The sequence below is a fragment of the Pinus tabuliformis genome, chromosome 1_2, assembly GCF_031772625.1.
Source record: "Pinus tabuliformis cultivar Carrire ecotype Pingquan chromosome 1_2, CPIR1, whole genome shotgun sequence".
In the NCBI taxonomy this organism is placed as follows: Eukaryota; Viridiplantae; Streptophyta; class Pinopsida; order Pinales; family Pinaceae; genus Pinus; species Pinus tabuliformis.
The window spans coordinates 865,913,189-865,935,396 of NC_142298.1; the positions used below are offsets into that span (position 1 = coordinate 865,913,189).

Below are 22,208 nucleotides of genomic sequence, written 5' to 3' on the forward strand. Positions count from 1 at the left end.
GGATGCAGTAGAAATAACTCTTTCCTTTGTAAATTGATCTAAATGAAATCAAACATAAACAAGATCCTCAATCTGATAACTCTGACAGTAATAGCCAATGTCCTTTACAGTTGTTGACCTTACACTCCACACTAAAGAAACTAATTGGAAATAGCAAGAAATTAAATCAATAATGCTGCTAATAGAAATGGAATAAATGCACTGACTGTAATAATGCTAAAAGGCAAAACCAAATACTTGCAGAAAGGAAATGAACAACAATGCTATTTAGTAGAAATGAACAAAAATATGTAACGAACAACAAAGTCAGTTTACTGGAATGAATGACAAATCTTTATAATTGAAATGAATAGCATAACAATATAGTTTGCAGAAAGTAATAATCTTATTATGATGAAAAGGAAAGGCAATGTGATTCAGTTACAGTATATACAATAAAACATTTCATAAACTCTTGAAACAATGAACAATAAAGCAATATGATTCAAATAAATGGAAATCAAACCAAACCATCACACGATTGGAATTGTAAAGTAATGGTATAGAATAGCAAGTGTATCAACCAGGGCCAGACCCTTAGCCGTTGGTGAAGCACCTTCGAACTACTTCAATATAAAAGAATGGAACAACAACTGACTTATGTATTAATCATATGTGAAAATGCTTACATCCAATCATACTCTATTTTAATCAATGAGAGTCTATGATCAAAGTGAAAATACAATAGTAAGTTTTGAATAATGATGATGAATGATTGATCCTGAATCTTTACAAGCGTTGTCCCTTTTATAATGGCCAGGTAGATAAAACAAGAAATAACAGATAGAGTTTGAAACAATGATCCCTTAGGATCAAGATATCCTGAGGGATCTACTCAATCTTCTAACTCTAGTCAACTCTTTGTCTTCTTGTGTTGATACTTTGGTCTTTTCTGTTCTTATCCTCAACTGCACACTCCGTCTTGATCTGCTTGTCTAGATACAACTTCCTCGTGAAAGAAAAACAATTACTCTGTTTTTTCTTTTCCTTCAGAATGGTAGTTTTCCATTTCTTCTATTCTCCTGCATGGAAAATGACAATAATTAACTAATTTTCCATAATCAATAACCCCTTAGTTTTCACTATAATTCTTTGATATATTACCATCTTAGAGTGTAAAGGAGATATGATTAAGGAAAAAGAGAAGGAAATAAATGTCAAATTCATACCTTTTCCATAGCTCAACATGGTGGTATGTGGAAGTCCTGAACCTGGTCAGATTTGCATATGATTAATAAAATATGAGTTCTCTTACTTTTTCACTGATTTATATGTGGATTGAATGGCTATCTTATCTCTAATATTTACATGGTTTTATGCTTGTTATAAGAACAGTTAAATGACTCGTTCATGTCATGGTTATTTCAAGTATTTACCTATAACTGTTAAATAAAGGGATGCAAGAACTAATTGATGATTTAGTAGTTCAGTGGAGAAGGAGATGATCCTTCTGGTCATGTTTCATAAGTTGTTCCAGTCATATATGATCTATCTTCTACCATAGACCTATAGGTTGCATTCATGGAAAGTGTTTAACAGAATGCCAATTTCAGTTAAGGAGGCTTAGGCTTAGTCCTGAGGTTGATTTTGATTACTCAACATTGTGTTGGACCAGTGGGGTCTTAACCCAAGTTCAGATTTAGTTGCGCCAACCAAAAAATCGCTACAATACTGGCCCCTTCGGCAATAACCCGTGTATTGCAGGCTGCAGTCTCACTCGAAGCAATATGGGTGGATGAAAGAACCAAGTTTCTCCATAGAGAGATGAGTCCGATGTATTTTAGCACCTGAGATTGGCCTTTGTGTAGATCAATAAGTTCCTAGGGCTCGGTACTGCAACTCTAACGAAACAGCCTCCAAACCTTCGCAAAGGTCTGCAATTGGCTTTTGCAGACCTTTACCAGTTGGTTTGCCCACTTACGTGAATCTGATAACAACCTTTATTTAGTGTTTGCGTAGATCTAATTAATTTATTTAGTAAACATAACATAATTCAACACAATCCTCATGGAATTACATAAACATGCTTGCATACATCATCTAACAATTATTTAATAGAATTGCGCCTTATTAGATCAATATTTGATAAACATATTATTCATCAACAACATAGTTATAAAAAGAAAAAAACAACAATACACAAGATTTCTCTAGAAACAACTTCTTTATTGATTTCCAATTCAAAATACAAACTCAAACTCCCCTGCACACTCAGCTACAGACTCTACCTAGGCCTCTGCACACTCAACTAAAAATCCTTTTTCTCCTAACCGACCCATGTCTCTGCGGTCAGACTTCTCTTCTATCGAACCATTACTAACATCATTATTAGATATCTTAGAATTTCTAAGACACTTATTTATAGCCTTTTAAATACAATCCCATGGTTCGTGGACCATTGGTGGGTCCTAAAGGCGACTCACACTTTAGATAAACAAGGGGCTAAACCCCTTTGGCTCCTAACCATCTACACATCCTGCACCCAAAAATTGTGGAGACTTTACATCATTTATAAAAATTACATCAAAACATGGGTTATCTTAACCCTAAAATTAACCCAGGGGACCCCATCCCAATAGGCCCCCACACAAAGATCATGACTTACGCTCGAGTCACTCAGTTGGCACCATGATCTTGCTATGAAGATCCCCAGCTCCACCTAAACTACAACAGCTTCGGTAATGCTTTGAGTGGCCGCCTGATTGATCTCTTAAACTAGCTTCCCTGTAGTTGGTCCTTTTGTAGCTAGCCTCATCATCTCCTACATCTATTGCAAGCCCTTCAGCTTGATCATTGTCAAGATTTGATAAGATTCTTCCAACCAAGGCTCCAGCTTGGCCTTAAGCAAGGCCTCCTTCTTCTGTGTTGCTTCTACCTGAGTGAGGAGCTGCTTCCCCTCCTACAACATGGCTAGGTGTTGTGCTAGTGCAATGAAGCACTTTGTTGCCCTGACTTCATCATACTCCTTCTAAAGCTCCCTGATCTCAGTATTTAGTGTTTGCATGTTTGGATCATCCTGCAGATTGGTGGCTAACTCCATGGCTTGCTCAAATATTGTTGTGCAGTCTACAACTTTGGCATCCAGAGTAGCCAGGCCTTCATTGATCGAGGCTCTACGCTGCTTCTAGACCTCTAGCGGAGTCAATGGATGCATCTTCAATTGCAGCTTGGTGATCTTCATGTTGAGTTCAACTTGAACTCAATTAACCTCTTCCTTTGCTTCGCGCACACCAGCGGCTAACTTCTAGGTCTTCACTTTTGGGTGTGAATCATCAGGAATATGAAGCACTGGTACTATTCTACATGCCTCCACGACTGCTGACTCCAGTCATGAATTGTGTGCCTTGAGCACCTCCTTTTCTTGCAGAACCTGTGTCTTCTCAGAAAACAACTGCTGATTATTAACCTTAATTTCACTGACATCACAGAGTGCTCGATATTACTCGGTGTAAAGTTCCTCGACGACTCCTTGTAATAGTGCATGCAACGACTCCAGTTGTGTAAGATTCAGACCCATCTTCAGGACTTTATCAAGGACGGCGCACTGTTGCTTTATGTTGGCGTAGACTGAACCTGCAGGGAAGGGGAAGACTCACACGTCCTATGATGGCCACAGAATTATCTCTACACATATACATTGACCTCAAGCCAAACTGCCTACTGTGCCACTCACTTTCCCTACATCTACTTGTGTTTTATTTTCTTGGAGTTGCAACTCTTAGACATCCTTATTAACTCCACCCAATGTTTGCAAGTACTGCTGTTTCAATTGCTACAACACTTCTCTTGCAGCGTCAAGGACTTTGTCACCAATCTGAACTAGGTCACTTTTTGTGAGCACCATGGGATCGAACTATGTTCTCCAGGTTTTATTCTTCTTATGGGATCCAGCTTGTTGCTCCAACTCATGCCTTTTTAGAAGGATGGGGGTGCATTGTCCTTCCTTGCCTCTATCGCCTTGCCCTTTTTCTATTTCTGTTGCTAGCGAAGGTGAATTGTCACCTTTTTGGGTCTCGCGCTCCTCCTCCTCTACCTTCTCCTTTGCAGCATGTTCCGGGTCTTCTCTGAAGCATATTTCTTTTTCTGTGCAGCTTGCTTGGTTGCCTCCTTCCTATTCTTCGCGGTCACACACTCTGCGCCTATGGTTGGCCCAACAACTATATTTGAAGGGGCATGACACTTGGCGATTCAGTGCGTTGCTACTTCCTGCACATCGATCTATGTTACCAAGTATGTAAAATCATGCCACTTCTATGGGATATCCTTCTGTATTTGGGTATAAACCCACTAAAATTCATCCTTGAAGGTTCCATAGGTTTACAACTACATGTACAAGCTTGGGAACAACCTTGGGTGCTGGTTAACTGCCATGCAGAGACTTGCTTCCATCAGGACCCAAAAAAATCTTAGACTTTGTGATTCGTGAGGGGTCCTTCGTGCCCCATAGCGATGCAAACTATGATTCTTCTCGTAATCCTTCTTCCAACAGAGGAAACTGGCTATCCTCTGGAAATTCCCACGCAACCAACATAATGGAGAGAAGCAACCAAGCATAATGAAACGAATTGGTTTCATCCAGGGCCTCGCGACAATTAGCGAGGAACTCCTGCCACAAGTACCTGGACTAGTTGAACAAAACGCCCTTTGTGCATTGAGTAGCTAGGGACACTATGGGCACCAGAACTTCATCTGCATGACACTTCCTCATTACATTTTTGGCCAATCTCTACATGACTAATTGAACTCCAGGGTTTGAGATGGACAAAATATAATACCTGCGTGACATTTTCACAAGTTCAAACTCTTTCTTCATTCTCTATGCAAGGTCATTTTCCCCCCGTTTTTCCACCAAAATCCTTGGCCGGGTTCAGAACTTCATGCGGCAGGTGTGTAATCCTATGAATAAGCATATCTGTGATCGGTATAGGCCCTCCTAGCCATAAAAACCCATCATGCACCAGAGTGAGCAGCTGGCATATGAAAGTTGTGTTAATTAGGGTGTGGTGGTAATGTGGAACTAAAAGAAAGTTGAACAGCTTGGATTGCTCAATGTCGTGAACCAATTCTTCCATTTCCAGCACTATCACACCCATGTCTTCATAGTATACACACTTCATGAAGTTATCCATTTCTAAGTGTGGGAACTTATAGTGATTCGGTAGGTCCCAGTCCTCAATCTTCAATAATGTGACACACAGAAGCCACAGACCTTCAAAAGACACCTACTCAGGTAGCAGAGGCATGGAGATGGTGAATTTGTTCGAGTTAAGGTATTTAGTGATCTTTTCCTTCCCCTTTCTCGGAGGGATATATCCACGGAGCTTTTTGATGAGCTTTGCATGTTCAGCAACAATATCCTTTGTTCCTTGGCCTTCTTCTCCCTCCATGTCTACAACCTTCTACTTGTCTTTTGTTTATTGTTTATCTTTCTTATGGGCTGGTGTCGCAGCATACTTCTTGGGGGAAGCACGTATCTATACTCGCTTCTTCTGCTTCTCCTTTTCTGCAGGTTGATTTTTCCTCGCCATGGATTGTTTCGGCCTTGACAACCTCGGCACCACGGGCATCACAAGCGTAGCTTCAAGACAGGATATTTTAGGGCCCGGGACGTCGGATACAACAACTTACAAACTCAAAGCTTCTGCGGGGTCGGTGGTAGTCATCTTCTCCATAAATAGCTTATGAGATTCCAAGGAAATGTCTTTGTGGGTGAAGAATTCCTCCCAAAATGCTCGGCTCATAAGCGACAGACAACAAGTTTCACAAAAAACTCCAAGTGTGCAAATTGTTCTATGTTGAGATAGCCCATGTAATTTATAGGCATTTTTGAATTCAATGTCGTCCGTTCCCCCCAAATTTCAACCATTAATGTTTTTTTGGCGGCAGATTTTCAAATTCTGGCCTTAAATGCTGCCAGCCTGCTGCTTTTAACCCTCTTCTAGCTATCAAGTCATGAAAAATAACTCCAACAATCGCTTTTTGGCTATGCTACGTGACACGTCCCCCCATAGCGCAACTTCATATATTGTAACTTCACCATTTTCTGCCTAGCCTGCCTACTACGTAGTCCTCCAATCTTGGCTATGTAGTTTATAGTCCTGTCCTCGCTTGCAACAGCCTCAAGCACTAATATTGTCCTATGACCAGATAGTCATTACACAGGATACCTTGTATATAGCCTTAATTGGCTTCCATTCACTCTTCCCAAAAAACACTCCCCATTCAACTTTGCGAGCTAAATTACACCTCCATCTGTAATTTATTTGATAATATATGGCCCCAGATAATGCATCTGAAATTTACCTGGAAATTTAGCAAACTTACTATCATATAAGAATACCAGATCATTTACCTTGAACATGCAAAGCTCGATGTGTCAATCATGCCATGCTTTTCTACATTATTTGTGTACTTGCTGATGGAGTCCAGCCAAGAATCGATCCTCTTCAAGCTCCATAAGCTGCGTGAGCTGGTCCTCTAAGGGTTTGTGATCTACCATACCTGTGAGAGCCGATATGCGCAGACTAGGCATGATATAATCCATTGGAATCACAACTTCTACACCATATACCAACCTCAATGGTGTTTGTACTATCAACTTCTTGCAAGTAGTCCCATATGTCCATAGTATTGTAGGTATGTGCATGTCCTAGTCATTTCATTGTGCGTTGCAGAGCCTTGTCAGCGCATTCTCCAAAATATTGTTGAATGCTTCAACAATTCCATTGACTTGTGAGTGATATGGTGTACTCTTCTGGTGGTAGACCTGGAATGCCTCTATTAAAGCGCTAATTATTTCATTCAGAAAGTGCATACCTCAGTCGCTTATCGACACTTTCAGGTAGCCAAACCTAGTTAAGACATATTCAAACAAAAACTTCACTGTTGTAGCTCCTGTATAATGTTTAACTGGTTGTGCCTCTGCCCATCTGGTTATATACTCCATCATGGTGATGATGTAGCATGCACTTGTCTTCTTTCCTGGGGGCTGAATTAGCCCATCAAAATCAATCGCCCATCTTTCAAATGGTTGCGATGATACTTGAGGTTTTAAGGAAAATTCATCCCTGCGTGATGGTCTACCCATTCTCTGAAACGCATCACATGCCTTGCAATATGATTTTGGATCCTTCTGCAGCATTGGCCACCATAGACCTACAAGCAAAATATTCTGCACAGTTGCATTTCCTGTATAATTTCCTCCCATAGACCCTCCATGAGCTTTAGCGAGAATGTTATTTCTCTCAAAATCTGGCACATATTTTCAGAATATCTCATCTGCGCCCATCTTATATAGATGTCCCACAATTACTAAAATTCTTCCATGCGCACTACTAGGTCCTTCTTTTTCTGACTTGTATACCCTTCTAGTGCCATCCTCATAGTTAAGAAATGAATGATATCTACAAAATGGTTATCTGCTATGTGCACCGCAAAGAGCTACACATCTGTCAACCCGTCCTCCAAATTAATAGGCTCCTCTCTGATTTCGATTTGCAATATATTCTCAGGTCCTGAATTTAACCTTCCTCGCTTCCAAATTGCCTCAATATCATACTCCTAGAATAGTAGCATCCTTCTACATATTTCCCCCCACAACATGGGCTTATTGATAAGGTATTTCAAGGTAGAATGATCTATGTACATCTTGAAATTCCCTCCTAAAAGATAGTGCTTGAACTTCTACAGTGTGTATACCATGGCCAATCCTTCGTGCTCCATTGTGGAGTAGTTCTTCTTGGCCTCTGATAGTTTCCTACTCATGAAAGCGATAGGGTGGTCCATCTCCCCTTCATTAGCTTGTGTTAACACTACACCCAACACAATCACTACAACAAAACCAGCGATTAGCGTCCCTTTTTACTTCTTTTTTTGCATCTAGAGCCCATTTTTGGTGCTATTTGCATCCATTTATCAAATATGGTGCAAAACTTGACACAAAATTTGCATCAAGTTTTGCACCAAATCTTACATCCAGTTTAGCACCAGGTATTGCAATAGGTTTTGCACCACGTTTTGCACCAAATTTTATGCCAAGTTTTGTGTCATCCTTTACACCAGGTTTTGTTCCAGGTTTTGCATCAAGTTTGGCACCTAATTTTGTTTGACATACTTTTGCATCCTCATTTGCATCCACTTTTTGCACCTACACTTGCATCAACTTTTGCATCGACTTTTGCATCCTTTTTTACATCCTTTTTTAAATCATTTTTTTCATCCATTTTTTCATCCATTTGTGCATCCCTTTTGTGCCAAGTTTTACATCGAGTTTTGTGTCTAGTTTTGCATAAAATTTTGCATCTACTTTTGTTACATCAACTTTTCCCTCTTGTTTGGCATCCATATTTACATCCTCTTTTGCATCTATTATTGTACCCACTATTGCATCTAATACTTTTGTGCCACAATTAGCGCCGAGTTTGGCACCTCCTTTTGCACACACTTTTGATTATAATTTTGCATCCACGTTTGCATCCTCATTTGCGTCGAGGTTTTCATCAACTACTACATTTATTTTTGCATCCCTTTTTGTATCCAATTTTGGACCGGGATTTGCATCGGGTTTTGTGTATCGTTTTGCATCTACTTTTGCATCGACTTCTATTGCATCCACTTTTGCACACAATTTTGCATCCACTGTTGCACCCATTTTAAATTACACTTTTTGCATCCCTTTTTACATCTTCATTTGCATCATACTTTGATTCTTTTTTTTCATCTATCATTACATCCACTTTTGTTATGCCACAATTTGCACCATGTTTTGCACTCACTGTTGTATCCACGTTTGCTTCGAATTTTGCAACCATGTTCAGATCCTCTTTTGCATCAAATATTGCATCTATTTTTGCATCCACTTTTATGTCAGGTTTATGCATTGGGTTTTGCATCTCGTTTTGTATCTACTTTTGCATCTACTTACATTATATCCATTTTTTGCATCCATTTTTGTTTTGCCTGTTGCATCAATGTTTGCTTCCACTTTTACATCCATTTTTGCATCTTATTTTGCATATTTTTTGTCTATTGTTACATCCACTTTTGTTGCACCATATCTTGCGCCTACCATTGCAACCACATTTGCTTCCACGTTTGCATCCCCTATTGCATCCACTTTTGTTTCATCCATTTTTGCATATACTTTTGTTTCCGTTGTTGCATCCACATTTGTTTCACCACAATTTGTGCCAAGTTTTACACCTACCATTGGACCCATGTTTGCTTCCACTTTTGCCTTCATGTTTGCATCCAAGTTTGCATTGACAACTGCATCTACTTTTGCATCCACTTTTGTGTTAGGTTTTTCATGTTGTTGTGCATCTACTTATGTTGTATCCACTTTTCATCCAATTTTACTTCTATTGTTGCCCCCATTTCTATGTTCGCTTTGGCATTCCTTTTCCAACACTCATCATATTCTGCATTGATGATATTCCTTATGGCATTGACAATTATGAACAATTGATGACAATGTCAATAATATTGACAATGATGAAAATGAAGATGATGGCGATGACATGAATTGTGATTATGATGATAAGGACAATAGTGGTTACAATGACAATGATGATGATGGCAATGATTATGATGATGACGATGCTAATGACGTTGGCGAATCTTCCCAATTCTAGATGTTGTCATTGTCATAATCATAAGCATTATCTTTGGTGTCATGATCATCATTTTCATCTAGGTCATCATCAAAAACAATAATGGCATGAATGATGATGATGCATGATTACAACAATGTCGATAGAAATTACATTAATGATGATGATGGGATGATAAAAATGACAATGACGATGATAATGGTGGTGATGATGATCATCATCGATCATCTGTCAAATATAGATTTGTTATTTCTCTTACGTATATCAATGTGTCCTAAACAACCCTTTTCTAGCACTGATCACATTTTTTGGGTTGATGATATTTCTTACAACATCTACAATTATGAACAATTGCAAACAATGTCCATAATGATGATGATGATGGCATGAATGGTGACTATGATGATAATGTAATGATGGCAATAACAATGACAAGGATGATGGTGATGATGATGACAATGATTATGATAATGAGAATGACCTTACAATCTTATGGATTCGTGAACAATTACTAGTTTCAATACCATCTTCTAGATACGTATTACTATCATACTTCTAAAATTTTCTGTCTCTCTTGAGGTATCTTACTATAATGGTGTTGTCAACACTAGAAAGATATCTTGTTGTAATGGTGGTTCTAATGTTAGCACTAGCAAAGTTTTTGTTAAATTTTGGTAAAAAAAAACCGATTTATGCAATTATTTTGACAATCTATGTAAAAAAGTAAATAACATCCAATTATTTTGACTGTAGTCCCATTGATTATCATGAATTCACCAGTCTGAAGACCATCTTCTACATACATATTATTATTAAACTTTTTGCATTATATCCCTCTTATATCTTGTGGTAATGGCAATATTAGCACTAGAAAAATATCTTGTTGTAATGGTGATGTTAGTATTAGCACTAAAAAAATCACTAAATTTTGGTAAAAAAAGTTTATCATTTATTTATTTTTAATTTGGGAAATTTTTGTTTTTATATTTTTTGTTTTTAATTCTATTTTTATGAAGTAATATTTTTTTTGGTTGAATTTTGGTAGTAACTAGTTTTTGGTCTAATCATATGTATTAACCATGTTCTTTATGGTACAAGTATAATTGTTGGGACAAAATTGCTCTTTCAAATAAGTTGCAAAAAGCATATAAATGGAAGAATAGCGATGACAACTATTTTCATTGTCCAATTGTTCAGTATATCATGTATGAAAATATTCAACATTTTTATAAACAATGGATTAGAGGTGAGTCTGTAATTGTACATAATGTTTGGATGATACATAAAACAAAGTTTGTTTCATTGATGTGGTTAGGATCTACTTTGGATACGAAACCCTAGGTTTGGAAGTATGCAAATAATGAATTTGGTTTACCTTTGATAACAAATGAAATTTTATTTCTTTTTCCTCGTAAAACCAAGGAAGATATGGCAATAATTCTCGTTAGAAAACTACTTCTTGTTGAAGGTTTATAATTGGTTGCAAAAGTTCAACAACTGGGTATAGAATTTTTTAGTTGCTATTAAGGAAACAATGTGATTATAGGTTTTAGCAGACATAGATCATTCTTGGTATTTGATTCACTTTGACGATGGCCTCTTCTGACTAATATATGAGATTGTGAATTTGTTGATATTTTTTAGATTACCAAGTAGATATAGTTGTTTATAGGAATTTTGTAAAACCTGAAGTATTGACAAATGGTTTTTCACTGTTAAGCAAATTTAAGTCAAATTGGGTTGCAAAACTTAAGGAGAAAGCAAAAACAATTGTTAGTAGTTGTGAATTGATATAGTCATTAAATAATTCCCAACCATTTTCTTTGTGCTACAAGTCTAATTTTCAAGACAAAATTAATAATTTTGTTCAGTTACAAAGAGCATATAAGTAGAATAATATCAACCGTACTGGAAACTATTTGTAGTGTCCATTAACTATTTAGTATATCATGCGTGAAAATATTTAACATTTTAAAAAACAATGAAAATGACAAGTGAACTTGTAAATATACAGAATGCTTGGATGATACATCCAAGACAAAGTTGCATTCATCAATGTGTTCAAGATCTACCTTGGAATAGAAACCATATGTTTTGGAAGTGTGCAAAAAAATAATTTGATCTACCTTTAAAGATAGTCTAGACGTATGGTAACCTTTTATGACCAATGATTTTTTTTTTTCTCATCATCATCATATACATATATATATTAGAAACCAAGGAAGATATGATGATAATCATTATCAAAAATGACCTATGATAGTGGTGGCGATGGTGAATATGATGACGATGACAATGGCAATGAGGATGATGATTAAATGATGATAACGATGACAACAATACAATGATAGGGACCCTATGCCATTAGGGATTCCCTATATGGGGAAAATATTACCTGCGTGTGGGAAAGTTATTATTGATCACAAAAATGAATAAACTCAGTAGAAAATTTGAATCACCTTCATTACCCATCCAAATATCCTTAATAATTCGAATTTTTATTTAGTGTAGTTTAATATATTTGTGTTAATTAATTCCATAAATTCAACTTAACAAGTTATATTTGTGTGTTAAGCTATATTTGTCTATATTCACAATATGTGACAATTTATACACACATAAATTATTTTCATTTTGTCTCAGTCATAACTTCATATTATTTCTAGCCATTTTCAACTAATAGATGAAACTAACCATAGTAACTCTTATCTAACTAACTGAGCTTGTTATTTCCAACCAACAAACCATATTAACTAACATACATTTTAATGACATTAATTGCATCAAGTAATGAGTATACCTATAAGAATATTCAAAACACCAATTTAGATTATGAGTTCTAAACATGGTAATTAAATGACTATTACAACCAAATAACAATGAATCATTTGGAAATGGGACATAATAATTGTCCTTATTTAAACATGAATGACATACCCTGTAAATTATCTAGAAGTCTTCATTTATGTTATCATCTACATCTATGTCTTCCAATGCTTCCTTGTCAATGTTCATATGTTCTTGCAAGAAATTAATATTACTCTTCCTAAACCATTTTGCTAAAGTAATATTGTGATCATCCTCATCTTCACCTTCGTCATATTCTGTATCAATAAAAGTTGTTTCGTCATCAAAAATATCAGTGTTACCAGTTCTATTAATTTGATCTTCATATTGTATATCATCAATATTGCCTTCTTCTATAAGATCATTTGCCTTTGGAAATTGTTGGTTGTCATGGCGAATTGCCTCATCTAATTTATCATTTTGTGAAAATACACCTCTAGCCCTGCTTTTCCATACTGCTAAAGGAATGTTGTCACCATCATCTAGTTCACAGTCCTCTGGTTGAACATCATCATCTTGAACATCATCATTGATGCCAATTTGTTCAATGTTCCCCGATTCTTGAACTATATTTGGTTGGTCATCATTACTTTTCTCTGTATTGATTGAGGCATCTTCGAATATATGCCTTAATCTTGGATCATGATGAATGACAAATATCCATTTTGGATCCAAAATATCTTAATAGAAAAAAACCTGCATGTGAAGAAGATAAATATATTAGATCTCCAGTGGTATCAAATTTTATTATCAATGAGAATGTATATATCCACAATAAAAAATGAATTACAAAATTACATACAACCGTTATTTCTTATATTTCTTATATTGTTTTAGTGAAAAAATACCTGCTCACAATGAATTGGTAGAACATAGGGCTCCTTATCCTGTGGTAGGTATTTTGATGAATCTATAGAAAACAATCCACTATGGATATCATGTCTCCATGTCCTGTTAAATGCTTCATACCATTTACATTTAAAAATACTACATTTGAAAGAGCGGTAATCTAACTCAATAATTTCTTGTATTTTTCCAACGTATTGAAGATTCCCTTCAATAACATTTTTATCTTTTGAACTTGCTCGACTTGATTGCTTGAAATCAACCATGACCCCACAATCGAAGGATCGTCTTTTTGCATCTACTCTTTCTACACGATAATGATGACTGTATGCCCACATTGCAGGATACTTCCTCACCTGTGACAAGCCATTTACTTGAGTGAAATTAAATATGATTGTGCATAGTTAAATAGTTAACAATGTGATTAATGTATTCAAGCAACATTTTGTAATAATTCAAAATTTACCTTTTTTTCACATCCTCTGCACATGTTGATCTCATCTTCTATTATGTTTGCATCTATTCCTTCCTCATCTATTTGGTTTTGAATTTGTTTAGAAACCCATTCTATTGTGCATTCTTTTCCCCATTGACCAGAAATATTAGTGGGAAGTGGGGTATTCCTTGGGTTTGATATCTTAAATTGTGTCCTTGCTTCTAACACTTCTTTCCTTTTTATATCATACATATCAATCCATTTATTCATGAATTCCATTTGGTAGAGGACAAATTTGTTGAGCACAACACTTTCATCAACACCTATTAAAAATCAACATGTATAATTCAAACTTAAAATATTATTCTTTCAATTCGGGAAGCCCAAAATGATATAGTAAATGATTCTAAAATAACTATAATAATGAATATTTTACATACCAATTACTTCTTGAACACCATTAGTTTGAGGCTTTTCTCCATCTATAATATCAGATGCACGTTCTTGATCCCAAAATTGTGCACCATCTTCAAAATCTTTACCAAGGAATTCACATAGGAAGAAAAATGCTTCATTTAGTACATACCCTTCAGCCATGCAACCCTCTGGATGTGCCTTCTATCGGACATATCTTTTTAGGTTTTTCATGTATCTCTCAAAGAAAAACATCCATCTTGTTGAAATGATACTTTCCATTTCAATGTCATCAACTAGATGTATAAGTAAATGGACCTGTAGGTCCATGAAACTTGTAGAGAGCTCCTTTTCAAATACACATACAATTTCTGTGATTTCTTTCTTCCATCTTGGCACTTCAGACTCATGGATCTCTTTAGCGGTCACCCACCTAATTAGATATTGTCATTAAGTTAGTATGAATTTTTAGTGACATTTAGAATGAGATATAATATATCATTGTATCATATAGAGGAACATTTCATACCATGTAAAACCTTGTAAATATCAAGCGACCACATACCTCGTAAAGGCTGACAATTGACATATGGCATTCCTTAAGTCAGTTGTAAGGCATGAATCCCCTCTTATTGCTAGTGGCATGATATGCTATCAAACCAAATTATTATAGTTCATTAGTATTGATTTATCATAATATATCAAAATAAGTTTTTGTAAGTAAATGATAAGAATAACAATTAATTGATGTTAATACCATCATAAAATTGTGATAATCATGTGTTTTGAATCCTGTGATATGTCCCTCTACTGTAAAAGCTTTATTCAATGATGATCCATATCCAGTGGGTGTTCTTATTGAACGAATCACATTTTTTAGTTGATCTAACCCTTTCCTTTTTAGTATCCATGGAGCTTCTGCATATGATTCATTTTCCTTACTTGGCCACAAATGTCTTCTATCAAATTTGGTACGTGAAAGAGCAATATCCCTCCTTGATGACAAAGTGTCTTTATCTTTGCTAGATATATGTCGAAAAATAGAATCAGGGACATTTTTGAAAACATGCATAGGATCTATTAAATGAGATATTAATAGATCCTTCCAGTAAGGGAGATCATAAAATATGGATTTCCTTTTCATTCCTTTTGGCATTTCAACCATAACTTGTTCTGGTTCCTCAATTGAATGATCATGACGAAAAAAATGGTTCCAAGCTTTTGATTCAGCATCTCCATACATTTTAAGCCAATCAGCTGGACCCATAACCTTGGGAGGAGGTTTATTTTCAATTTTTCCATCAAATTGATTCTTTAGGCGGCTTCTGAACTTATGGTCAGGTGGTAGAAAAACCTTGTTGTTTGCATATATAACTTTGCATAGATCTTTAGAATATCGCCCCTCAAATTGTTTTGCACATCTTGGACATGCAAAAATCCCTTTTGTTTGTAGCCCTATAATCAATAACTAGCTTACATAAGAAAACAATAATAATGTAATACTTATATACAACTTGAATTGAAAATAAATTATGATGTACTACGAATATGCAAATTATTTGATCTCTTACCAGAACAAACACCAAGTCCTGGGAAATCATGAATTGTCCAACATAGTATGCCATAAAACATGAAGGACCTATTTGATGGAGGACGTGATATGTCATACATTCTTATGCCTTTCCATAACAATTGCATCTCATCAATAAAAGGTGCAATGTAAACATCCATTTTTTTCACTTGATGTTTTCCTGGAACGATGAGAGTTAGCATAAGGTGTTCCTTTCTAACACTCATCCATGGGGGAATATTGTATACTATCAGTCCAACTGGCCAAACACTATAATTTGAGCTTAGGAAAGAGAAAGGGCACACTCCATCCATTGCAAGTCCTAACCTAATACTGCGAGGTTCATCCTTGAATTTTCTTGGCCATTTTTCCTCTATATGTTTCATTGCTTTGGAGTCCATAGGAATTCGCATGAATCCATCTTTACTCCTATTCTTTGCATGCCAATCCATCAATTGTGCAAGAGATTTACAACGAAACATCCGTTGTAGTCTAGGAATAATTGGCATGTGTCGTAAAACCTTATTTGGAACCTAATTTTGACTTTCACCTCTTCATAAAGTCTATGGACAACGACTCTATAATGCAAAGGAATTTCAAGTTCTCCCATTCTATGGGAATGTACGAACAACATGCAATTCAACATGTAGTTCACGGGCACTCATGGATAATGTTACTTATAAAGAACAACATATAATCAAAGGTTAGATTCCATAATGTATAAAGCAAGTGTAACATATTACTTATTTTTATTTTTATTTTTAAAGAGTGAGAAAATCTATCATAACTCAATTATAAAACCAACAGTGAGGATAACCATCACTAACTGTTATCTGCTAGGCTAATATAGGTTGACTCATTATTATTATTAAAGAAAAACTATACCACTTATAATTACTTGCTAGTAATTTCACTCTTGCAAGATATTTTGAATCTTCAGTAATTAATCTATTTCTTTACCTTCAAAAAAGGCAAATTCTTAACCAAATAAAAACAATTTTTCATTAAAAAAAGTTGATTAAATCTAACTTTACAACATTGATAAAGCATTACACCGTATAAAGAACTTAAAACTCAAAATGAAAAATAAGGTTCAAATAATAATATCAAATCAATTAAACAACATGAAGGGATCTTAATGAAACTAGAAGAGATACCCAATTCCTTGCCTTAATTTTAATGTTATTTTAGAAAAGGTATTTTATTTTCCAATATTTTTCCATTACAAATCTAGGTAACGGGGAGACTTGAACCTCAATAAACTCATGAGATAATTTCATTATGCCAAATTATTTTACGCACCACCACTAAACTTACTCACCGCCGAAAACACAAGGGGAGAAAATCGATGGGATAAATCTTTGAAGGATTTATTTAAATTTCAACGAGCCGGCTGCCGACCAACAAATTCACATTGTAACCTGCATGGTCCCGTATAAGTATTTTGACAGCTTACCGCAGAGAGGGTTTCATTTTTTCGATCAGGGTTTGGTGCTGCTCTCCGATGTTCAACTGCAGAGCTTCGAAGAGAATTTGAAATTCTTCGAACGGCGCGCCGATTCTTCATTCCACGGGTAAAAATATAAATAAAACCCTCAAATTATTCTCTCTGCAGAAGCGCCAGGTTTCATTTTGAAGCTCTTTTTGGACTAGGTTTCAATTGTATTATCTGTTCTTCTGTGTTCAGTGCTTAGTCCGTTTTCGAAGATGGCAGGATCACTACTTGGGAGCCTTCCAGCTCCCAAGGTAAACAACGGGCCACAGTATGATTTTGCTTCGGATCCATGGTTCAGGGATCGGGTAGATCAACACCAGCCCAATTCGGTCGTAAAGGTTAAGCAAATACCCCCTTACGGGAAGCGGGCAGGATTTGTCCCTCGCAAGATCGAAGACTTCGGCGATGGGGGCGCCTTCCCAGAGATTCACATTGCCCAATATCCACTGGACATGGGGCGCAAGGAAGAAAGGAAAGACACCAAGATTCTGCCCGTGAGCGTTGATGCGCAGGGCAATATAGCCTTCGACGCCATTGTTAAGCAGAACGAGAATGCATCCAAGGTTGTGTATTCTCAACATAGGGATCTCGTGCCTAAGCTGGGTGACGAGGTTGGTGGGATCCAGAAGATGGACGAAGAGGAGGAGGATAAGGAGATAAACGAAACAACCCTAAGAACAAAGGCAGCCCTGGAAAAGATTGTAAATGTTCGTCTCAGTGCCGCACAGCCGAAGAATGTCCCCCAGCAGTCCTCTGAAGCAACCCATATCAAATACACGCCTTCACAGCAATCAGTGGCTTTTAATTCCGGTGCGAAAGAAAGGATTATTAGGATGGTTGAGATGCCCAAGGATCCTCTTGAGCCTCCCAAGTTCAAACATAAGAGGGTACCAAAAGCTTCCGGATCACCCCCCGTTCCTGTTATGCATTCACCTCCGAGGCCTGTGACTGTCAAGGATCAGCAAGACTGGAAAATCCCACCTTGCATCTCCAATTGGAAGAATCCCAAAGGGTATACAATTCCGCTCGACAAGCGTCTTGCGGCTGATGGAAGAGGGCTCCAGGAGGTCTAGATTAATGACAACTTTGCGAAGCTTTCAGAGGCGTTGTATGTAGCTGAACAGAAGGCCAGAGAGGCGGTTGAGATGAGATCCAAGATCCATAAGGAGTTGATGCTCAAGGAGAAGGAGAAGAAAGAACAGGAACTGCGTGCTCTGGCTCAACGAGCTAGGATGGAGAGAAGTGGAGCAGGTGCAGGTGCAGGTGCCGGAGCCGGTGCTGGTGGTGGTGATAAGGTCGCTATTGGAGTACCTGAAAGGGCAACTGTCATGCCCTTTGCAGGTGGCAGTGAAAGGAAGACGGAGTCTGATCGTGATGCCCCCAAGGAGAACATAAGAGAGAATAAAGAGGAAAGAGAGGAACGGCTTAAGCGTGAAGCGCTTCGCGATGAGAGGAGAAGGGAGAGAGAAAGGGAAAGAAGGTTGGAGGCTAAAGAAGGGCACGTTGGGAAGAAAAGCAAGATTACCAGAGACAGAGACCGTGATGTTAGTGAGAAAATTGCGCTCGGAATGGCCAATACCACTGCAGGTACAGGTGAAGTTGCCTACGATCAGAGACTATTCAACCAGGAGAAGGGCATGGAGTCTGGATTTGCAACTGATGATCAGTACAATATTTATGATAAAGGTCTATTTACTGCTCATAACACACTGTCCACTCTTTATAGACCCAAGAAGGATGCAGATAATGAAATGTACGGAGGGGCAGATGAACAGCTTGATAAGGTGCTTAAGACTGACCGTTTCAGAGCTGATAAAGGATTTGCTGGTGCTACTGAAAGGGGTGGACCTAGGGACAGACCTGTTGAGTTTGAAAAGGATGCAGAAGAAGCTGATCCATTTGGTTTGGATCAGTTCTTGACGGAAGTGAAGAAAGGGAAGAAAGCAATGGACAAGATTGGAGGTGGAGGAACCATGAAGGCAAGTGCTGGGTCTGCAATGAAGGAAAGTTATGAAGGAGGCTCCAGTAGGACTCGTGTTGACTTTGAGAGAGGGCGCTAAATTTGACTATTGCCAAAAACTGGTAAGCGCTTCTTTTGTGAGAGGTTGGTCGTTCTTAATGCCTCGAGAGAAATTTTATTGGGTGATTTTATACTTGATATGAATGTGAACAACCAAATTAAAATTCTTCTCTTTAGTTACAGAAACGACTTGTTGCCACAACTCTTTCAAGTTTCATGGGTATGTACTTAGCCATGAAATCCAGGGCAAAGCATGTCACAATGCATTTAGTTGTGTCATGCATACAATAGTATTCTCTTAAAATTTGTAATTTTAAAACAGTCCTATTGTTGTAATTTCTGTTTTATGTAATGACTAAAACTACAAAAGGGTTGAGTGTATTACTGCCCACTTTAATTTCCAAAATGTTTTAAAAAAAAACACGATTTCAGTTTGGTGCATTTTAGTTCAAAGATTTCCAAATCGTTATCCTTATTATTGGTTGGATGCAAATTTGTTTTGGTAGATATGCTTTTAATGGTTAAATTACTGTATTTATTATATATTTGCTTAAAATTGTATAAATTTTAACTCAGGAGAAGTATTTATATCATAGGTAGGCTAGTGAGCTGGCACTATGTCATCAGAACAATAAAATTAAGATTGTCTAGTGCATCTTAACATATTATGGGGGCTTTAGCAGAAAATTATCTCTCTCTTGAAACTTTGTCGAAATGTTACGAAGTATGCAAAGTTGCTCTCTATACATATATGGAATCCCAGTTTTATCATTTAGGCCAGCATTATGCTTGTGGGTTCATTCTTGCTAGATGCAAATAAATTGAGTATGCGTGCTGTTGATTAAGAATTGGTTAAACACTGTAGTAGGAGAAGCAGTTTGCATTTGACATACTTATAATGCCCAATTGTAATGATATTAGTTTTTTGATCCCATATCAGTAGAAGACAAAATCAATTATCTTCTTGGTCACAATTATTTGTGTAGGTGTGTAAAAGGAGAGAATTTTAATCTTACTGTTATTGCCTCATAACTGTTGAACTTCTTTGCTTGTATTTCAGTGATACTAAGATGTTGAATAAGAAACTGGTTCATTTTGGAATTTAATCTCAACAGAAAAATGAATTTAATCTCAACAGAATCAAAATATTGTACATTTCCCCCAGCTATACATTTGAGTTACATAATCAGCTAATTCCCCAACTGAGATCTGGTTTGCGGGCTTTTAAAGATATCTCAGAATATATAGAAATGGCTGAGTAACTAGCTATTGTTTACATGTTCTATTTTCCCGTGGGCTGAAAGAGAGACTAATGCCTACTTGTAAAATTTCATCAGACAATGAAGAAGGTCCTATGGGACACTCTCACCCTAAGTCATCTCATTGGGGAACTAACATTTTCCACCCTATGTTGAGCAATAGGCATGATACAATATCTCATCCATCCTATTGCTTCTTGATCTTCCAAACAATAACCCTCAAGAGTCATGTGGTAGAACACATTGCATCATATGTTTGGGTGAGATTCCTGACTTACCAAAGACAAGGATCAAACACCATAGCATCCTTCCAACTTGTTCTTTCACAGCTTCTTCAAGGGTGTGAGGGTCAACTTGAATAAACCTGTGAATACTTCTTCAGGAGTCTTGTTGTCCAATGATTGACGGGGTACCTGTTTTGAACATATACAACTGCATTAGTTGCTTCCCCCAAAGGAACTTCAACAACTTTTGATCATGGAGCATGGCATGGGCAACTTCTACAATAGACCCGTTCTTCCTTTTGGCTATTCCATTTTGTTTGAGATTATAGGGCACAATCATCTCTTTCGTGATGCCTTCTTGCAAATATTTATGAATTCATTGGAAATGTACTCTCCACCAATGTCAGACCTGAAGATCTTAATTTTCTTTCCAGTTTGATTTTTGACCAAGGCTTTGAAATTCTTGAACAAATCGAAGGCCTCATCCTTATGCTTCATGTAATATATCCATGTCTTCTTTAAAATATCATCAATGAAGATAATGTAGTAGAGATGACCACCAATGTACGGGCATCAGACCACATATCTCATAATCACTGAGATGGAGGATGTCTTTTGTATTTTTGTCTTGTTCTCACTAGAGGGAAATGGACCCCTTCTCTTCTTTCCACTAGCACATCCAGGACATACTCCATCGTGTTGGGCTTGAACATCAGGAATTCCAGAAACCAATTTCTTCAATTTCGTGAGGACTGATCATCCAATTTAACTGATGGAATCATATATTATTTTGGCCTGCTAGATTTGTTGGGTTTGAAAATAGGCTTCTAGGCTAAATTTCACACGTCTAACTTCTCTTTGCTAATCATCTGTTGGAACATCATCACATCATGGATAAGTTTTGCATGTGTTAATTTTAGGTATGATCTATGCTTAGAGCAATTTACTTCAATTTTTCATATTAGCCCAATGACAATATTCAGATTAGCAATCGCATCAACATGATAGTAAAGTGCAGATAGAACATAAACATAAACAGTAGAAGACAAGCCAAGAGAAGAGGACACAAGATGTGGCACCAGCCAGGGACAAACCCCAATGTGGGGAACCCTTGATCAATTCTTCTTATAATCTTCAATAGTTCAGTAGAGAGAGAGATAGTACAAATACATAAATCTGAGAGAGAGAGATCGTACAAATACATAAATCTAAGATTTTATGACAGCAGAAGAAGGTACATCATTATGACAGTCTTCAATCATCAAGAGTGCTGAAGCATATCCTGATGCAGCATTCTTCAAATCGCTAGCTTCTCCAGCAATTCTGGTTGCAGGCCAAAACTCCCTTGACTGTGATGAATGGCTAATCTGATCAGTCTCCGAACAGTCCTAAGACAACAGCCCCAAGGTAACCCTTGCTATGGTGCTATGCCCCGTGGCCTAGCACA

The 22,208-nt window shown here is 37.0% G+C and overlaps 1 pseudogene across 1 annotated transcript; it reads left to right on the top strand.

The window, feature by feature from the left end:
* The first annotated feature begins 17,124 nt into the window (after positions 1-17,124).
* LOC149208673 (SNW/SKI-interacting protein A pseudogene) lies at positions 17,125-19,344 on the top strand (annotated as a pseudogene). Its single transcript, XR_016252787.1, has 2 exons — positions 17,125-17,337; positions 17,451-19,344. The product of XR_016252787.1 is annotated as an SNW/SKI-interacting protein A pseudogene (transcript).
* Positions 19,345-22,208: the final 2,864 nt, after the last annotated feature.